The following is a 16,886-nucleotide window of genomic DNA, read 5'->3' as shown; positions in this document are numbered from 1 at the left end:
AGCCCAGAGGAGAAAGCTCTTAGGGTGTCCTGACCACAGACGTGTCTCTAAACATACTTCACCGGGGCATTGCTGGGTCCTGGGCCTCTCTGGTGGTTCCAGGAATGACATGAATGTTTTATGCATGCCACACACTGGAACCTTCCACACCTTTCCCTTTAAGAGAAAAATAGCAGAAGTCATAACAAGCGAGGTCATAAAGCATCGTCGTGATGTTAGTACCTTATGCACGTATTTTAAAGTTGTTTTTAAAAGGACATAATCTTGCCTCCCCGGGGAAGCAGGTAGCAGCCCCAGAGTTTACAAACCCCGAGGGGTTTACACTTTATTCATGCAGACCAACAGCAGCGGTGTGTGTCCCGGAAAAACCGACGGTACAGCCAGAGGATGAACGCTGGACTGATCTTGAGGGTCGTCCATAGTCGATGCAATCTCAAAGCAGAGAGATTTTCATGAGAGTGAGGTGTGTGAGTGCGGAATATCTATACCCATGTGCCTGTTTTTTTTTAAAACTTTATGTTGTACTCGGGTATAGCTGATTAAGTATGTTGGGATAGTGTCAGATAGACAGAGAAGGGACTCAGCCTTACATGTACACGTATCCATTCTCCCCCAAGCTCCCCTCCCAGCCAGGCTGCCACATGACATAGAGCAGAGTTCCCTGTGCTGGACAGCAGGTCCTTGCTGGTTCTCCGTGTTAAATACAGCCGTGTGTCCACGTCCATCCCAGACTCCCTAACTATCCCTTCCCCCATCCTTCCCCCTGGTGACCATAAGGTTATTACAGAGGATTGAGCAGAGTTCCCGGTGCTGGACAGCAGGTTCTCTTTAGTTATCTATTTTATACATAGTATCAATAATGTATATGGATCAACTACAGCCTTTAAAAAAAACAACTTTATTATCTACTAGACTATTGCTGATTAACGATGTTGTGATAGTTTCAGGCGGACAGTGAAGGGACTCAGCCATCCATACACATGTATCCATTCTCCCCAGAACTCCCCTCCTATCCCGGCTGCCAGTCTGCTCAATGTGACGTTTTTAAAATGCGCTTGCTTGCTTGATTTTTAAACATGGGTAGATAAAAATGCGTGTGACTACTTCAGAAGCAGGCCCTGTTTATGGATTTCCGTATCTGCCTGCAGATAAGCACCCAAACCAGTGTCTGTGAGATGCATGGTTTTCTGTGGACATGCTTTTGGGTCCTGGGTGTCGGGGGGAGTGTCTAGGAGCAGGCTGTTTGATGCATTCAGAAGGGTCCCCATCGTGGCCAACCTAACCTGGCCGCAGCCGCCCCTGCAGGTGGGTGCATGTGGCCAGCTGTTTGCAGACCACTCCCCACCACGGAGGGGAGGTGAAGGTGAAAGTGTTGGTCGCTCAGTCGTGTCTGACTCTCTGCGACCCCCTGAACTGTAGCGCGCCAGGCTTCTCTGTCTGTGGGATTCTCCAGGCAAGAACACTGGAGTGGGTTGCCATGCCTTCCTCCAGGGGATCTTCCCCACCCAGTGATCGAACCCAGGTCTCCTGCATTCCAGGTCCATTGTTTACCCCAAAGTCCTCCTCCCCGAACATGCAAACATCCAGCCTCAAGAAGACACCTAGAGGACTTTTCTGGCAAAGCCTCTAGACACAGCTGCCTTAAAAAAAAACAACAACAAAAAACACGAGTTCAATTTAACCAGCCTACAATCTTTTGGGGGAAAGTACTCTAAACGAGACAAAAATAGAACAGATTGTTAATTTGTCATTTTTTTTTTTCCCCTCGGCTCCAGGTCCTGGCTCCTTCCAGCGCCAGGAACATCTGAAACATTTAAAATCCATTTGTGTGAAGCTGAGCTCACAGGCTACCCCACGCGACACCCCCAAACACTTCAGGGGTGACGGGCGAGGGAAGGAAAGAAACAGTATGGGCACGGTCTTGATTCCACCTGGTTGTCATTCATAGGCGTTCAAGCCATTTCCCCCGACTGTCAAAGAATGTAACGAAGGATCGCGGGCTGATCGCGTGAAACACGTTCTTCCAATAACCGGGAAAAGGTGTGCTGACCCTCAGCCAACACCATCGACCCAAATGAAAGGGAACACAGACCCAGGCGGGCTGTGGGTGAGGGACGGAGGCTGGAAAGCCGGCTGCAACCTCTCCTGGGAGGACACAGTTCGAACCAAGGCAGGGCAGGGTGGGGGTGGCGTCCTCTGAACTGTGGGTGTCTCGTGGGCTGGGTGCGGGGGCCTGCTGGGCTGACACCCCCAGCCCCTCCAGTCCTGGAGTGTCCTGTGAATTTCTCGAGAGGACTCAACAAGACAAAAGGATGGGGAGCTTCCTGTCCGAACGAGTAAGTCCTCTCTCTTTTATTTATTTATTTTTAAACTTATTTTGGGCTGTGCTGGGTCTTCCTAACTGCATGCGGGCTTTCCCCTCTTGCAACCAGCGGGCTTCTCATTGCGGTGGCTTCTGTTTGGGACCACAGGCTCTAGGTGCCCCGGCTTCAGTGGGTGTATCCCTCGGGCTCCGTTGTGGCCCACAGGCTTGGATGCCCCGTGACGTGTGGAATCTCCCCCGGACCAGGGATCGAACCCGTGTCCCCTGCACTGGCAGGCGGATTCCTCACCCCTGGGCCATTGGGCAAACCCAGGAACCCAGCTTCTGATGAGCTTCTCTGTTGCCTGGTTGTCAGCAAGACGATGCCGCCAGGCTGACAATTCTGAGAGAGACTCGAAGGACCCTGGCGGTCAACGGCTTCCTGCCACCCGGACACACGGAGCAGTGGGGTCCGGAGGACAAGTTCTGGGCCAACGCCCAGACAGGAGGTTTCAGAAAGACAGTGTCTCTTCTGGAGGAGGGTGTGTCTTTACATCCATGGCTTGATAAAGCCTGTTGTTGTTCAGCCACTCAGTCGTGTCCGACTCTTAGCGACCCCGTGGACTGCAGCACGCCAGGCCTCCCTGTCCATCACCAACTCCCGGAGTCCACCCAAACTCACGTCCATCGAGTTAGTGATGCCATCCAAGCATCTCCTCCTCTGTCGTCCCCTTCTCCTCCCGCCTTCAATCTTTCCCAGCATCAGGGTCTTTTCCAATGAGTCAGCTCTTCGCATCAGGTGGCCAAAGCATTGGAGCTTCAGCATTGGTCCTTCCAATGAATATTAGGACTGATTTCCTTTAGGATGGACTGGTTGGAGCTCCTTCTGTCCAAGGGACTCTCAAGAGTCTTGACATTCAAAACCACATTTTTTAAAAAGCCCAGATAATACAAAACATGTTGATGACATCTGTATACAACATCTGACAACTTCCCACGTGGACCGTGTAGGCCCAGTTTTGCGCATAAACCACAAAATCATTACAAATATCGAAGGGAGGATGTCCCTCGTGGTCCAGGGGTTGGGACTCTGTGCTTCCATGGCAACGGGACATGAGTTCAATCCCTGGTCAGGGAACTAGGATCCTGCACCCCACACTGCTCAACCAAAATAATAAATAAATCAAAAAAAATTCACACATGCCAAAGGGCACTCATGTCAGGAAAAGGTACTCTTTTCTTAGACTCCACGGATTTCCCCACTCAATCAAAAATTTCCCTTTCTTCATTTTATCTGAAAAAAGCAAGAGTTAAAAACACAACAGTCGTGTCTGACACTTGCCACCCCATGGACTGTAGCCCTGCCAGGCTCCTCGGTCCATGGGTTTCTCCCGGCAAGAATACTGGAGTGGGTTGCTGTTTCTTTCTCCAGGGGATCTTCCTGACCCAGGGATCGAACCCAGGTCCCCTGTATTGCAGGCAAATTATCGTTTGAGCCACCAGCTGGTTTTGCTTGGAAAACAGGAGAGGAAAATGGTGCATATATAATTCAGATCTTTCAGATTCTGGATACATCTGCTGAGAGTGTGCCTTTGGGTGGCTGAGGGAGTTTAAGTGATTCCACACACCTGAAACATTTTGGACATTTTTTGTGACTTTTCCCAACCACACAGTAATAGCAACCCATTTTCGGTAGCATGGCTTTATCCACGCTTCTGTGTTTCTAACTTTGAAGGCTAATTGTGCCACATCTGACTCGCTCGGCGCTTGTCATAACACCTGGAATTTCTATCTTCTCCTAAATGAAGACGGGGCAAAAATGAGACTGCGTAGCCCACGATGCCAATGTTTCTCCATGTTTCACCAGCAGGAAAAAAAAAAGTAACAATGTCTCCTTAACACCTGGCTTTGACTCCATCAGGGTTGCAGGCAGTCTGTAGGTAACAGTTATAATTAGGTTTAGAAAAAAGAGAGAAAAACACCTGTAACATCAAAATCTGGGTATAACGTCCATCCATGAGTCATTCTGACGGCAGTTCAAATTTCAAGCTGGGTGAATAAGAGAATGCGACTGGATGTGGTGTGGGGATGAGAGAAGCCCACTTGGAGGAAGTTAATCCTCAGAGACACCCCGTCTCAGCCACACGCAGCCAGGAAAATAACCCAAGAGCTTTGCAAGCCACTGGGGACCCCCGCACGCCTGCCGTAGAGACCACCGTGTATGGCCCATGGAACAGGGCGCCTGCGAGAAATGGTAGTGGGTCCATGTCCCCTGACCTCTCACACATTTGCCCTCAACCTCGGAACCGCATCTCTTAAAAAATTTTGCAAATGGCTTCCGTCGATGGTTTGCATTTCATGGAGTCTCTCTCTCTCTCTGCAAAATACCTTGATTGGGTGTCATTCATGGAGCATGCCGTTCACCCATTTGAAAGGAACAACTCTGGATTTCAGGACAACCATCGTCGCGGTCGATTTGAGAACATTCTCATCACCCCCGAAAGGGAACCCCGTGCCTCTGGCAGTCAGCTCTGACCCGCCGTTTTGGCCCGCCCGCTGCGGTCCTAATCAGGCACGAAGCCACTCCGGTTCTTGGCAGGTTTCGCCCGTCACGGACTCTGAGAACGACTGGCATCGTGGGCTGCGCAGTCTCATTTTTGCCCCGTCTTCATTTAGGAGAAGACAGAAATCCCAGGTGTTGCGACAAGCAGCGGAGCGAGTCAGATGTGGCCTTATTCTATCATCTCCCGCGAAGTTCTACCTATCAATTAAAAAGGGGAGAACTGCAGAAATCCGCCTTACCCTCTGCCCTGGAGGTGATTGAAGCGGCTGTCAGACCCGGGGACGTACTTGGAGTCCAGGAAGGGGCGCCCACTGCCTCCAGCGTTCTGGGTTTTAATGGCCCTCGCCTCTTGGTTTCATCCTTTAACTCTTTCTGACTCGTTTCTCCAGCGCAGTGTGCCGGCCACACGCCCTGCGCCGGCCTCTTGGGTGTCCTGGGCTCCTTGCAGACCTGCCCCTCTGTGCATGGAAACGCCAACACACTTTTCCTGTCCTGAGTGTATTTTTCTTGACCTGTGGTCTCCGGGGAGTCTCTTGACCAGATGGGTTCACACTTGTGATGAAATCCCGGTGAGCGATCATCCCCAGGAATGTCTTATCCTCTGGGGGCCGATTAACTGGCTCTGTCTCCGGCATGTGGGTCACTGGAGAAACTTTAAGTGGGCTTCCAGGGTCGGGGTGGTGAGGGACGGACACGCCATCTGTAGAGACTGGTGTGCCCCCCAAAGCCCCTGAGTTTTAGCTTCAAGAGCACGAGGGTTGTTTTCTCAGAAGGAAAACGAGGCCCCTTAATCTTTGCCTCCCGGGACCAGGATTCTGATAGGAGACAAAAAGCCATGTTGTCGTTTATAAAAGTGATGACCGTCGGTCTGTCCACATCTAATACACTCTCCCGGCGCTGCTGGAAATACGCCCACGGTTTCTCTGCCTTGGGAAAGCAATCGTGCGTCCGCTTTGCCGGGTGAGAGGAAAACAGATTCTCTCTGTTTTTGCAGTTTATCAGCCCTGAAGAGGGAGTGAAACCAGGTACACCCCTAATAGAAACAGAACTTGAAAGGGCAAAGGGATTCATTCAGGATTGTATTAAAACAACCCGCATCTTTGCACTAAAGTGTGTCCCATGGAAGGGGGAAAAATGGGCAATTTTGAAATCCACTCCCCAAAATTGGTTTGCATTGGCACTCACCTGGCGGTCCGGCACTTAGGATGCCAGGCTTCCACTGCAGCGGGCACAGTTTCCATCCCCGCTCAGGGAACTGTGATCCCGCATGGCCGAAAAGAAGTCTTTATCTTTCTGTATAATCCCAGCATCTTTTCAAATTTATTATTATGTATCAATTTATATCATATAATGAAATATAATAGTATAACATATCGCAGCAATTCATATATCTATATGAAAGTGAAAAGGGAAAGTCTTAGTTGCTCAGTCGTCTCTGACTCTCTGCGACCCCGTGGACTGTAACCCCTCAGGCTCCTCTATCCACGGGATTCTCCAGGCAAGAACACTGGAGTGGGTTGCCATTTCCTTCTCCAGGGCATCGTCCCACCCAGGGATCCAATCTGGGTCTCCTGCACGGCACGCAGATTCTTTACCAGCCGAGCCATCATGGAACCCTGCATGTCTGTGTGTGTGTGGGTGGGTGTGTGGTTGCAGCAACCTCATGAGCAATGACCCAAACCATAGGGTGCCTGATGGACAGATGGCATCTCACAGCTGGACACATGGAACCACGTGACACACGACTGGTTGTCTCCAGCAGGAAGTGTTTGCAGAAAGCCCTCCATTAAGAAAACACAACATGTAGCCAGGGCATTTTACCTTCAGAGCTAAGACTAGAGTCAGTTCAATTCAGTGCTCAGTCCTGTCCGACTCTGCAACCCCATGGACTGCAGCACGCCAGGCCTCCCTGTCCATCAGCAACTCCCAGAGTTTGCTCAAACTCATGTCCATTGAGTTGGTGATGCCATCCAACCCTCTCATCCTCTGTCGCCCCCTTCTCCTCCCGCCTTCAATCTTCCCCAGCATCAGGGTCTTTTCCAATGACTCTAGTACATACGTCTGAAGACACAAATATTACTTTTTGTAATATGTAAAAATGTGACTTTTTGCTGAAGAACAGATGAAAAAAACAAGAAGAAATGGTAAGTTTTCCTGGCACAGGATAAAGCAGATGCCGGGGAGAAAACAAACCAGGCAGTGTCTCAGGAGATTTTATTTCTGCTTTTATATGAGTTTGAGCAAACTCCGGGAGATAGTGAAGGACATGGAAGCCTGGGGTGCTGCAGTCCACGGGGCCGCAAAGAGTCGGACACGACTTCGTGACTGAACAACAACAGGGCCGAGTTCTGGGCTTCCCCACCTTGGATGTTTAGCAGAGCAGGTGCTCAAGGATATGTGTGACATAAAGGAAGGAGGTCCTTTTGCCACGTTTCCATGGAGTCAGTTTGCGTCTTCTTGATTGCTCTGCACCAGCTCTTTACATATGATGGTTATTAAGCTGTGTGTTTGTGTAATGCTAATATTCGCTCTCAGTGTACTGGTTTCCTTTTATCTTTATACTGTTCTTTTTTAATATTTATTTTTGGCTGTGCTGGGTCTTTGTTGCTGAGCACAGGCTTTCTCTGGTGGCGACGAGCAGGGGCTACTCTCTGCTCGTGGGGCAAAGGCTTCTCGCTGCGGTGGTCTGTTTCTCTTGTGGGGCCTGGACTCTAGGGTGCACAGGCTTCCCGAGTTGTGGTGAGCGGGTTTAGTGGCTCCGTGGCATGTGGGATCTTCCTGCACCGGGAATTGAACCCACGTCTCCTGCACTGGGAGGTGGATATCTTTACCACTGAGCCCTCAGGGAAGCCCTGCACTGGAGTTTGTGAGATAATTTTAACCATGTGGTGTACTCAAATCTGTCATTGTTCTTGGTCAGAAAGAAAGGGTTTTTCCGCTCTAAAGTTATAAAGGTGTTACAGGAGATGCCTGTCTGGTAGTTATGTGGGTTTGTCTACCCTTAGGTTTGTGTTACGTGGGTTTGTCTACACTTAGGTTTGTTCTCCAGCTGAAACTTTTTTTTTTTTTTTTGGCTGTGCTGCGTGATATATGCTATCTTAGTTCCCACAGGAAGAATCGAACCCATGTCCCCTGTGGTGGAAGCTCGGAGTCTTAGCCACTGGAACCCCAGGAAATTCGCTCCACTTGGAATTTTCCTGCTCGTGATTTAAAGGAAGATCTGACCTAAGTCGCACTCCCCCAGGCCACAGGTAATTGGACAAACGAAACCAGGACCAAGTGTTGAATAGTCCACACTCTCCCCCACCGATTACCAAGACTCTGCTGGCCTCACACAGAATGCATTTCCAGACGAGTCTTTCTCTGATTTTTCTCTGGTTGCTGCTCCTGATGTCGGACACTGTCGTAGATATAAAACGACTATATCAAATGCAGAATCTTTTTAAGAATGTTGGCTGGAGCTGCCAAAAGCCTTTCTCTTGAATCTGTACAAATGCACCTTCCCAGCTGTGGCTGGAAGCTGCCATCTGCGCCTTCCTTATCCATGTGTGTGTATGTCTTAGTCGCTCAGTCGGGTCCAACTCTTTGCAACTCCACCGACTGCAGCCCGCCAGGCTCCGCTGTCCATGGGATTCTCCAGGCAAGAATACTGGAGTGGGTTGCCCTGCCCTCCTCCAGGAGATCTTCCCGACCCAGGGGTCGAATCTGCGTCCCCTGCCTTTGCAGGCGGATTCTTTACCACTAGCCCCACCCGGGAAGGCCCCAGATGTCCCTGCCAGCAGCCCCCAAATCGTTGCAGTCTCCTGGGTTTTGAGTGTGGTATCCCTCTCACCCCCATTTGCAACATCACACGACAGTTTGTGGTGGCTTGACCCTTTTCAAAGATACCTCCAGTTTGGTACAAATGGGGAGGCACAGTCAGGACCTTAGGCAGAGGAGTTGGGGGGGGGGGGAAAGGGAAAAAAAAATCAAGGCTCAAAATTACCTGTCACCGCTGGTCCTGTTACAGGTGATCGGCGTCTCTAATGAATTCCATACTCATGTCAGACAGGTTTTTTTTTTTCCCCTTTCTCCCCAGCGAGCAAACTCTTCAGGAAAGAGAGGCAGTGAATGATGCCACCGGGCCAGCTCAGGCTCCCTCTCTCAAACCCTGACGGGTCTTTTTGTCCCATTTCCAGGGCATGGTGGGCAGGCAGGGAGAGGGGAGACCACCGAAGACTCCGAGGCTGGCCAGGTACCTGTGCATGCGGGCCAGGACGTAGCAGGGAGGAGGTCTGAGGCGTTGAGGGCAACTGCCCACCCTCCCTTTAAATCTTCCCCATCACCTTTTTGGGGCTTCCTCCTTAAAGACGCTCCAACCCTCCTGGCCCCGAATCCTGGCCCCATGGTCCACAAGACAATCTTTCCAGACAGTGCTTCTGCTCTTTAATCTCTCAATAGAAACGACATCTATGTAAAGAATCCACAGGTGACCCGGGTTCGAGCCCTGGGTCGGGAAGATCCCTGGAGGAGGGCATGGCCACCCACTGCAGGACTGCTGCCTGGAGAATCCCATGGACGGAGGAGCCCGGCGGGCTGCAGTGTGTGGGGTCGCAAACACTCGGACACGACTGAGCGACAAACACTTCCGTTTATTAGAGGGGCGCCCTTGGTGGCTCAGACGGTAAAGAATCCGCCTGTAATGTAAGAGACCTGGCTTCCATCCCTGGGTCGGGAAGATGCCCTGGAGGAGGGCATGGCCACCCACGCCCGTATCCTTGCCTGGAGAATCCCATGGACAGAGGAGACTCGGCGACTCTATAGAAATTACATCTCGTAAGTATATTCCGTTTAGAGAGGATCCTATTGAAACACTCACATGATGGAGATTGCAAACAAAAAGGTTCCAGTGAATTAAAAAAAAAAGAAAGAAAAGGAAAAAACTTCATTGAGATAATCATAAAACTATTTTTCCTCGTCTCACCACAGCTCTGGGGCACGTTGCCAAGGCAACCGCTTTCCTGGCGAGCCTGCCGGTAGCCAGAGGTCTCCGGTGGACCGTCGCCGGGCCCCTCGTACATAATGCCTCGCACATCATCCGCGGCTCCTGAAATGTGTCAGAAAACATTATCGGGAGCGGAAGGCCAGTTCCTGCAGCTCCCCATAAATTTATAGATAATCAGGTCCTTAGCGGCTGCCAAAGGGTGGGATGAGGGGGGCGGCTGCCTGATTAGAGGTCAGCGACCCACGGTGGTTGGTGGGGTGGGGGGGCAGTGCAGAGAAAAAGATGCTAAGAGTCCACGCCCCCGTATCCACAGCGGCACCTCAGCATCTTTGCAGGTGACCCAGTTAACACCCTGTGAGGACAGACCGACTCTGCCAAATTTGCTACATTGAATCGGTTCCATAGATGCTTACACATTTGGCCACAGCTCAGGAAACGCCCAACCCGCTCCAGTGTTCTTGCCTGGAGAAGAACCCCATGGACAGAGGAGCCCCGCAGGCTGCAGTCCATGGGGTCGCAAAGAGTCAGACACCACTGAAGGACTAGCACACACTTAAAATATTGCACACGCTTCCTGGAGCCTGTTTCTTTCAATCTTTCACTCCGTGTAGGCGGAAGCTTGGATATACAAGGCTTTTAGGATACTCGTGTGATAAAAAGAATGTTTGTAATATCTCCTAAGGAAAATGGGTTATTCCATAAAGCATTGTGGTGAGACACGGAAAAAAAGAAAAGTGAGAGAGAGAAAGAATTCTTTTTAGACAGTCTTCCCCAATATAAATGATGTCTGAAAATAAGAATGGGATTCCCAAATGGCTCAGATGGGAAAGAATCTGTCTGCCGTGCAGGAGACCGCAGTTTGATTCCTGGGTCTGGAAGATCCCCTGGAGGAGGGCATGGAAACCCACTCCAGTATTCTTGCCTGGAGAATCCCATGGACAGAGGAGCCTGGCGGGCTGCGGTCCACGGGGTGGCAGAGAGTCAGACACGACTGAAGCGCCTGAGCACGCATGCACAAAATAACTACATCTGCACATATACTGAAGTTTTGAATGACTCTCCTCCCCTTAAGCGCATGTTTTACTAATTCCCACAGATGGATCCGTTTTTAAAAAATATTTATTGGAGCATAGTTGGTTTCCTATGTTGCGCCGGTTTCAGGTCACAGCAAGGTGACTTATTTATACGTACACATATATACACTCGTTTTTAGATTCTTTTCCCATACAGGTCGTTACAGAGTATTGTGTAAAATTCCTCGTGCTATACAGTGGGTCCTTGCTATTTATCTGTTTTATATATAGTGCTGTGTGTGTGTTAATCCCCATCTTCTAATTTATCGCTCACTCTGTTACCCCCTGGGTAACCATAAATGTGTTTTCTTTTTTTTTCCCCTCTTTCTTTTTTTATTTTTTAATTATGAAAATATGATAACACATTTATAGGAGACTTGGAAAATACAGAACAAAGTTACATATTTTTTTTGTTCAGTTGCTCAATCATGTCCGACTCTTTGCGACCCCACGAACTGCAGCACGACCGGCCTCCCTGTCCATCACAACTCCCAGAGTTCACTCAAACTCATGTCCATCGGGTCGGTGATGCCATCCGACCATCTCATCCTCTGTCGTCCCCTTCTCCTCCTGCCTTCAATCTTTCCCAGCATCAGGGTCTTTTCAAATGAGTCAGTTCTTTGCATCCGGTGACCAAAGGATTGGAGCTTCAACTTCAGCATCTGTCCTTCCAATGAATGTTCAGGTTGATTTCCTTTAGGATTGAGTGATTTGAACCCCATGAACAGTATGAAAAGAAGAGGTGATGGTTTCTTTTAAAGGCATGGATCTTATAAAATACACTTAAAAAAAAAAGCCAGTATTTGCTTCTCAATATATTCATAATGTCAGAGAAAATTGTATCTGGGACACAGTCGTCTGCAAAATCCAAAAATCAGCATTCCGAAAGAGGGTCAGGTCCCGATTGGAAGAAGAAGAGAAATCGGAACGGACACTGTCCACCCCTGCAGATTGGCCGCCCTCCCCAGTCAGAGGCCCCAAGGGCAGGTCCTCATACTCAGGAAGAGCTGAGGGAAGTAGACGAGGTCTTGGGTGGCGGTGAGGGACCCTCAGGTGCCAGGTGCCTGCCTTCCAGTGGCGCAGGCTCAGCTGGCTTGCGTGCAAACCCACGGACTCTGAGTGGGGCTCAGGGATGCGACTCCCTTCCCATCCCACCTACAGAAGGCCTGCATGTGTGCTGAGTCGCTCGGTCGTGTGTAACTCTCTGTGACCTCATGGACTGTAGCCCGCCAGGCTCCTCTGTCCCTGGGATTCTCCAGGCAAGAACGCTGGGGCGGGTTGCCATGCCCTCCTCCAGGGCATCTTCCTCGCCCAAGGCTTGAACATGCGTCTCTTCCATCTCCTGTATGGCAGGCAGGTTCTTACCCCGAGCACCAGCCACGGAAAGCATAGAGATATGACCCTGTTATCACAGAGGTTTGACCCTCTCCCCCCACCCGCAGTCTCAGAGGCCTCCCCACCTGGCATTCTGCAGACCCTCCTAGCAAGACGGGGTGGGCAGCTAGAGGGAGCAGGAAGGGTCCGCGGGGCCGAGAAGGAGGGATGGAGACCGGAAAGCTCTCGGGTGGGTCTGGCACTCACGGGGGACTCCGGCTGAGTACCCGCCGGGGGAGCAGGAGTTGCCTAGGTAGGGGCCCCCATGAGCAGGAGAGATGGCCCCCGAGCGTCTGACCGGCAGCGCGCTGCAGCCGCTCAGAAACGCGGCTGGAGGCGGACTTGGGGCCAAACAGAAACACGTTTTCACATTTTCTCAGCCAAGAAAAAAAATGCTGATGTGATAATTATCACGCGGCAGGCTGTGCAGAGAGCTGCCTTCTGTGTTTGTCATCGGTCCCCACCGCCGTCGAGTGTCTCCAGCATCGTCTTCCTCGTCGTCTCAGAAGCCGACCGGGACGCCCTCTCTTCCTTTCTCGTGTTTCTTCTCTGGTCCGTCTTCCAGCCCTTTTGCCTCCTTCACCCTGTCCAGGTTTTTGGACCCGCGAGGAGGACCCCGAATGGGTTAGGGCTCATCGCGGCTCTGACAGCTGGTGTCCCCTGAGTGTAGACGGAATGACCCCCAGGAAGTCTCTGGGGGCCCCCGGCAGTGAGAAGAGAAGGTTTGTCACTGGAGGAAAGGCTTCCTTGCAGTCCGCTTTCCGTGGACGCTACGGAGGCTTCATATCAGTGGCCCCCTCAATCACCAAAGACGGCAAATCCTCAGACAGCCTCCCTGCAAGGGATCCAGAAATCTGCCTCCAGAAGCAACAAGGTCAGCCTTCAAACTAAAGGACGGTTTTCAAATGTCGCTGGTACGGAGACTGTTGCTGGAATTCCCGGACGTGCAGACAACGAGCTCTGAGTCAACAGGCATCAGCCATCGGCTCCTCGACCTGCGGGGTGACCTGTCTGCGGGGGCCCCCTCTCCTGCCACTCCTCAGGGGTTCAGGCCTGCCTCCCAGAGGTCTCTCTGTCTCTCTCTCTCTGTCTCTGTGTCTCTGTCTCTCTTTCTGTCTGTCTCTCTCTGCCTGTCTCTCTCCCTTGTACACACAGACAGACAGACACACACACACACACACACAGAGGTTATTTTTTTCTCTTCTTAGTGCTTTGATAGTGTTTTGCACATGTCTTTCTTCTCCTGTTGGATAAATTAAAAATGTCTCTCCATCTCTCCCTCTATCTGGCCATAATCAATCTCTCTCTATCATCTATCTGTCCTTCTCTATGTACGTTTATCTATTTATCCGTCATATCTACCCATCCATCCATCATATCTGTCTGTCTATCTCTATGTATCTTTATTATGTATCCATCATGTCTGTGTACCTATCGATCCATCATATCTATCAATCATCAATTTTATCTATCAATCTATCTACCTTTCTATTTATCTTTCTATCATATCTATCTCTTTATCTCTCCACCCATTTATTATATGTTTGCTTCTCAATCAATCTTACGCGTGTCTGTCATACATCTATGTAAGCACCTAGCCGTCCATCCGTCCATTATGTATGTGTCTCAGTGACCTATTTTCTCTCTGTATTTGTATGTATGAATCCATCCATCCATTCATCACATCTATTTGGCAATCATCTATGTATTTATGTCTACCTATGCATGCATGCATCCATCCGTTATATCCATTTTTGTCTTAACCAGTAATCTATCTAAATATCATCTATCTTTGACCATCTATCAATTTGTCATCTCCCCATCCGTCATCTGTCTAGTATCTATGTCTCTGGTCTCTGTCTCTCTCTCTCTGCGTCCACCACTATCTGTCATCTCTGTATCCGTCATCTGTCTAGTATCTATACCCCGGTCTCTCCTCTCTCTCTCTCTGTCCATCATCTGTACTATCTGTCATCTCCCCATCCCTCATGTCTAGTATCTATGTCTCTGGTCTCTGTCTCTCCTGTCTCTCTGTGTCCATCTATACTATCTGTCATCTCTCCCCCCATCATCAATCTTGTATCTATGTCTCTTGTCTCTGTCTCTCCTCTCTGTCTCTGTGTCCACCATCTATACTATCTGTCATCTCCCCATCTATCATCTGTCTAGTATCTATGTCTCTGGTCTCTCCTCTCTCTCTCTCTGTCCATCATCTATACTACCTGTCATCTCCCCATCTATCATCTGTCTAGTATCTATGTCTCTGGTCTTGTCTCTCCTCTCTCTCTCTGCCCATCATCTATACTACCTGTCCATCTCTCCACCCGTCATCTATTATCTGTATCTGTTGTCTCTCTCACCTGTCTTTCTCTGCATCTATCTGTGTGTCTTTCTGTCTGTCCATTTCTGTATCGGTTACTTCTCTGTCTTTCTCTCCCTCCACCCCCAGTGCTGCAGAACTTGACCGTGGGTCACACCTCCTGCCACCTCCGTTCACAAAAGCTACTGGAACTCTCTGCATCATTTGAGCCTTGCCGAGGACAAAGCCGACTCTTCTATCTGACTGCACAGCTGAACGCTGACCCCTGATACCTCCCTCAAGTTCGGAACCTCTCTGTTGGCGGGGGTACCTGCTCACATATGCTTCTCCATGCCCTTGTCTTGACCTTGAACCTCAGCCCTCCATCCCTCTGGTCCCCAGACCCCCACTCTCTCCCTGAGGGGCCCTTGGTCAGTACTGACCCCAGGCTGGACCCCCTCACTGGCGATGAGCATTCATCTCCAGCTCCTTCAGCCACTGTCTGTGCTGAACAGGGCGTGATGCGCCCCATCTGCCTGTGGGAACCTCCGCGCCTTCTCCAGGGGACAGAGAAGCACACTCCAACCCATGTGTGTCTCCAAGCGCGCTTCGCATCAGGTCCTTGGAGAGCTGGCTGAACATGGGGAAATACTCTCGGGAACACGGCCTCCAGATGCCACCAGGAAAGATGGCATCTCAAGTCCCTCCAGGGGTTGGCGTGGGGGGCATATGTGAATACAAAGCCGTTCGTTGTTGTTCAGTCGCTCGGTCGTGTCCAACTCTGTGACCCCATGGACTGCAGCACGCCAGGCTTCCCTGTCCTTCAGCACCTCCTGGAGCTTGCTCAAATTCATGTCCATCAAGTCAGTGATGCCATCCAACCATCTCATCCTCTGTCATCCCCTTCTCCTCCCGCCTTCAATCTTTCCCACCATCAGGGTCTTTTCCAATGAGCCAGTTCTTCGCATCCGGTGGCCAAAGTATTGGAGCTCTCAGCTTCAGCATCAGTCCTTCCAATTAATATTCAGGACTCATTTCCTTTAGGATGGACTGGTTGGATCTCCTTGCAGTCCAAGGGACTCTCAAGAGTCTTCTCCAGCACCTCAGTTCAAAGCATCCATTCTTTGGCACTCAGCCTTCTTTATGGTCCAACTCTCACATCCATACATGACTACTGGAAAAGCCATAGCCTTGACTAGATGGACCTTTGTTGGCAAAGTAATGTCTCTGCTTTTTAAAGCATTGCCTAGGTTGGTCATAGCTTTCCTTCCAAGGAGGAAGCATCTTTTCACTTCGTGGCTGCAGTCACCATTCACACTGATTTGGGAGCCCAGGAAGAAGTCTAGGGTTGCCTGCACCCGGCCAGCCCATCCTGGTGGCCTCCACTCGACCTCGCAGCCCTTCCGGCAAGGAGCCCCGGGCGTTGTCGTCTTGCATTTGGCCAAGGCCGCCATGTTGCCGGCATCCCTCTGTGCTGATGTTGAGGGGATGGGCTTGGACCGAAGCCAGCTCCACCCACCCTGGTGCCACAGCTTTGGGAGTGACATCTCCCACTGGGAGACTCAGTTTGTCCAGACGTGCATTGGAGACGAGACCCATCTCAAGGAACCATCGTGGGTGTCAGGGGGCTGGCTGCTCAGAAGTCGTCAGGGAAACCCTCCCCCTTCCAAACCCGTCCCACCCCTGCCTCACAGGGAAGAGAAGGCAATCAGGGCCCCTTGCGCCTGGGATTATTGCCGAGGGAGTTCCAAGGCGGTCCTGTGGTTAAGATTTCACCTTCCAATGCAGGGGGTGAGTGTTCGATCCCTGGTCCAGGAGCTAAGATCCAACTTGCCTCATGCCCCAAAGAACCAAAACATAAAACAGAAGCAATGTTATAACACATTCAATAAAGACTTTAAAAATGATCCACATCCCACAAAAAAGGATTATTGTTAAGGCTTCCTGAGTATAATGTCCATGTTTCTCACACAGCCCTTGGTCTTACACATCAAAACTCAAAGGACTGTGAGAAATAAACGCATGTTGTTCGGCTCACCCGGGCTACACCACTTTGTCACGACGGCCCTAACAGATTGACAATGTCCGAGGTCCCATGGCTGACGCGGAGGCGGAGGGCTCTGAACGCAGAGCAGTGAGCCAGAAATCTGAACGGCGCTGCGAGGGAGATGGACGGGGTTTAACAGCCGCTTCGAAAGGGATCTGGTTGGACCGGGTTCACCACGCTCTTGGGTGCCGTTATCCCTGGTTTCCACGGCAACCCGCAGCGAGGCTGGGAGATCTCCTCCATC

The sequence above is a fragment of the Bubalus bubalis genome, chromosome X (genome assembly GCF_019923935.1).
Source record: "Bubalus bubalis isolate 160015118507 breed Murrah chromosome X, NDDB_SH_1, whole genome shotgun sequence".
In the NCBI taxonomy this organism is placed as follows: domain Eukaryota; kingdom Metazoa; phylum Chordata; class Mammalia; order Artiodactyla; family Bovidae; genus Bubalus; species Bubalus bubalis.
This window is presented reverse-complemented; position numbering follows the sequence as displayed.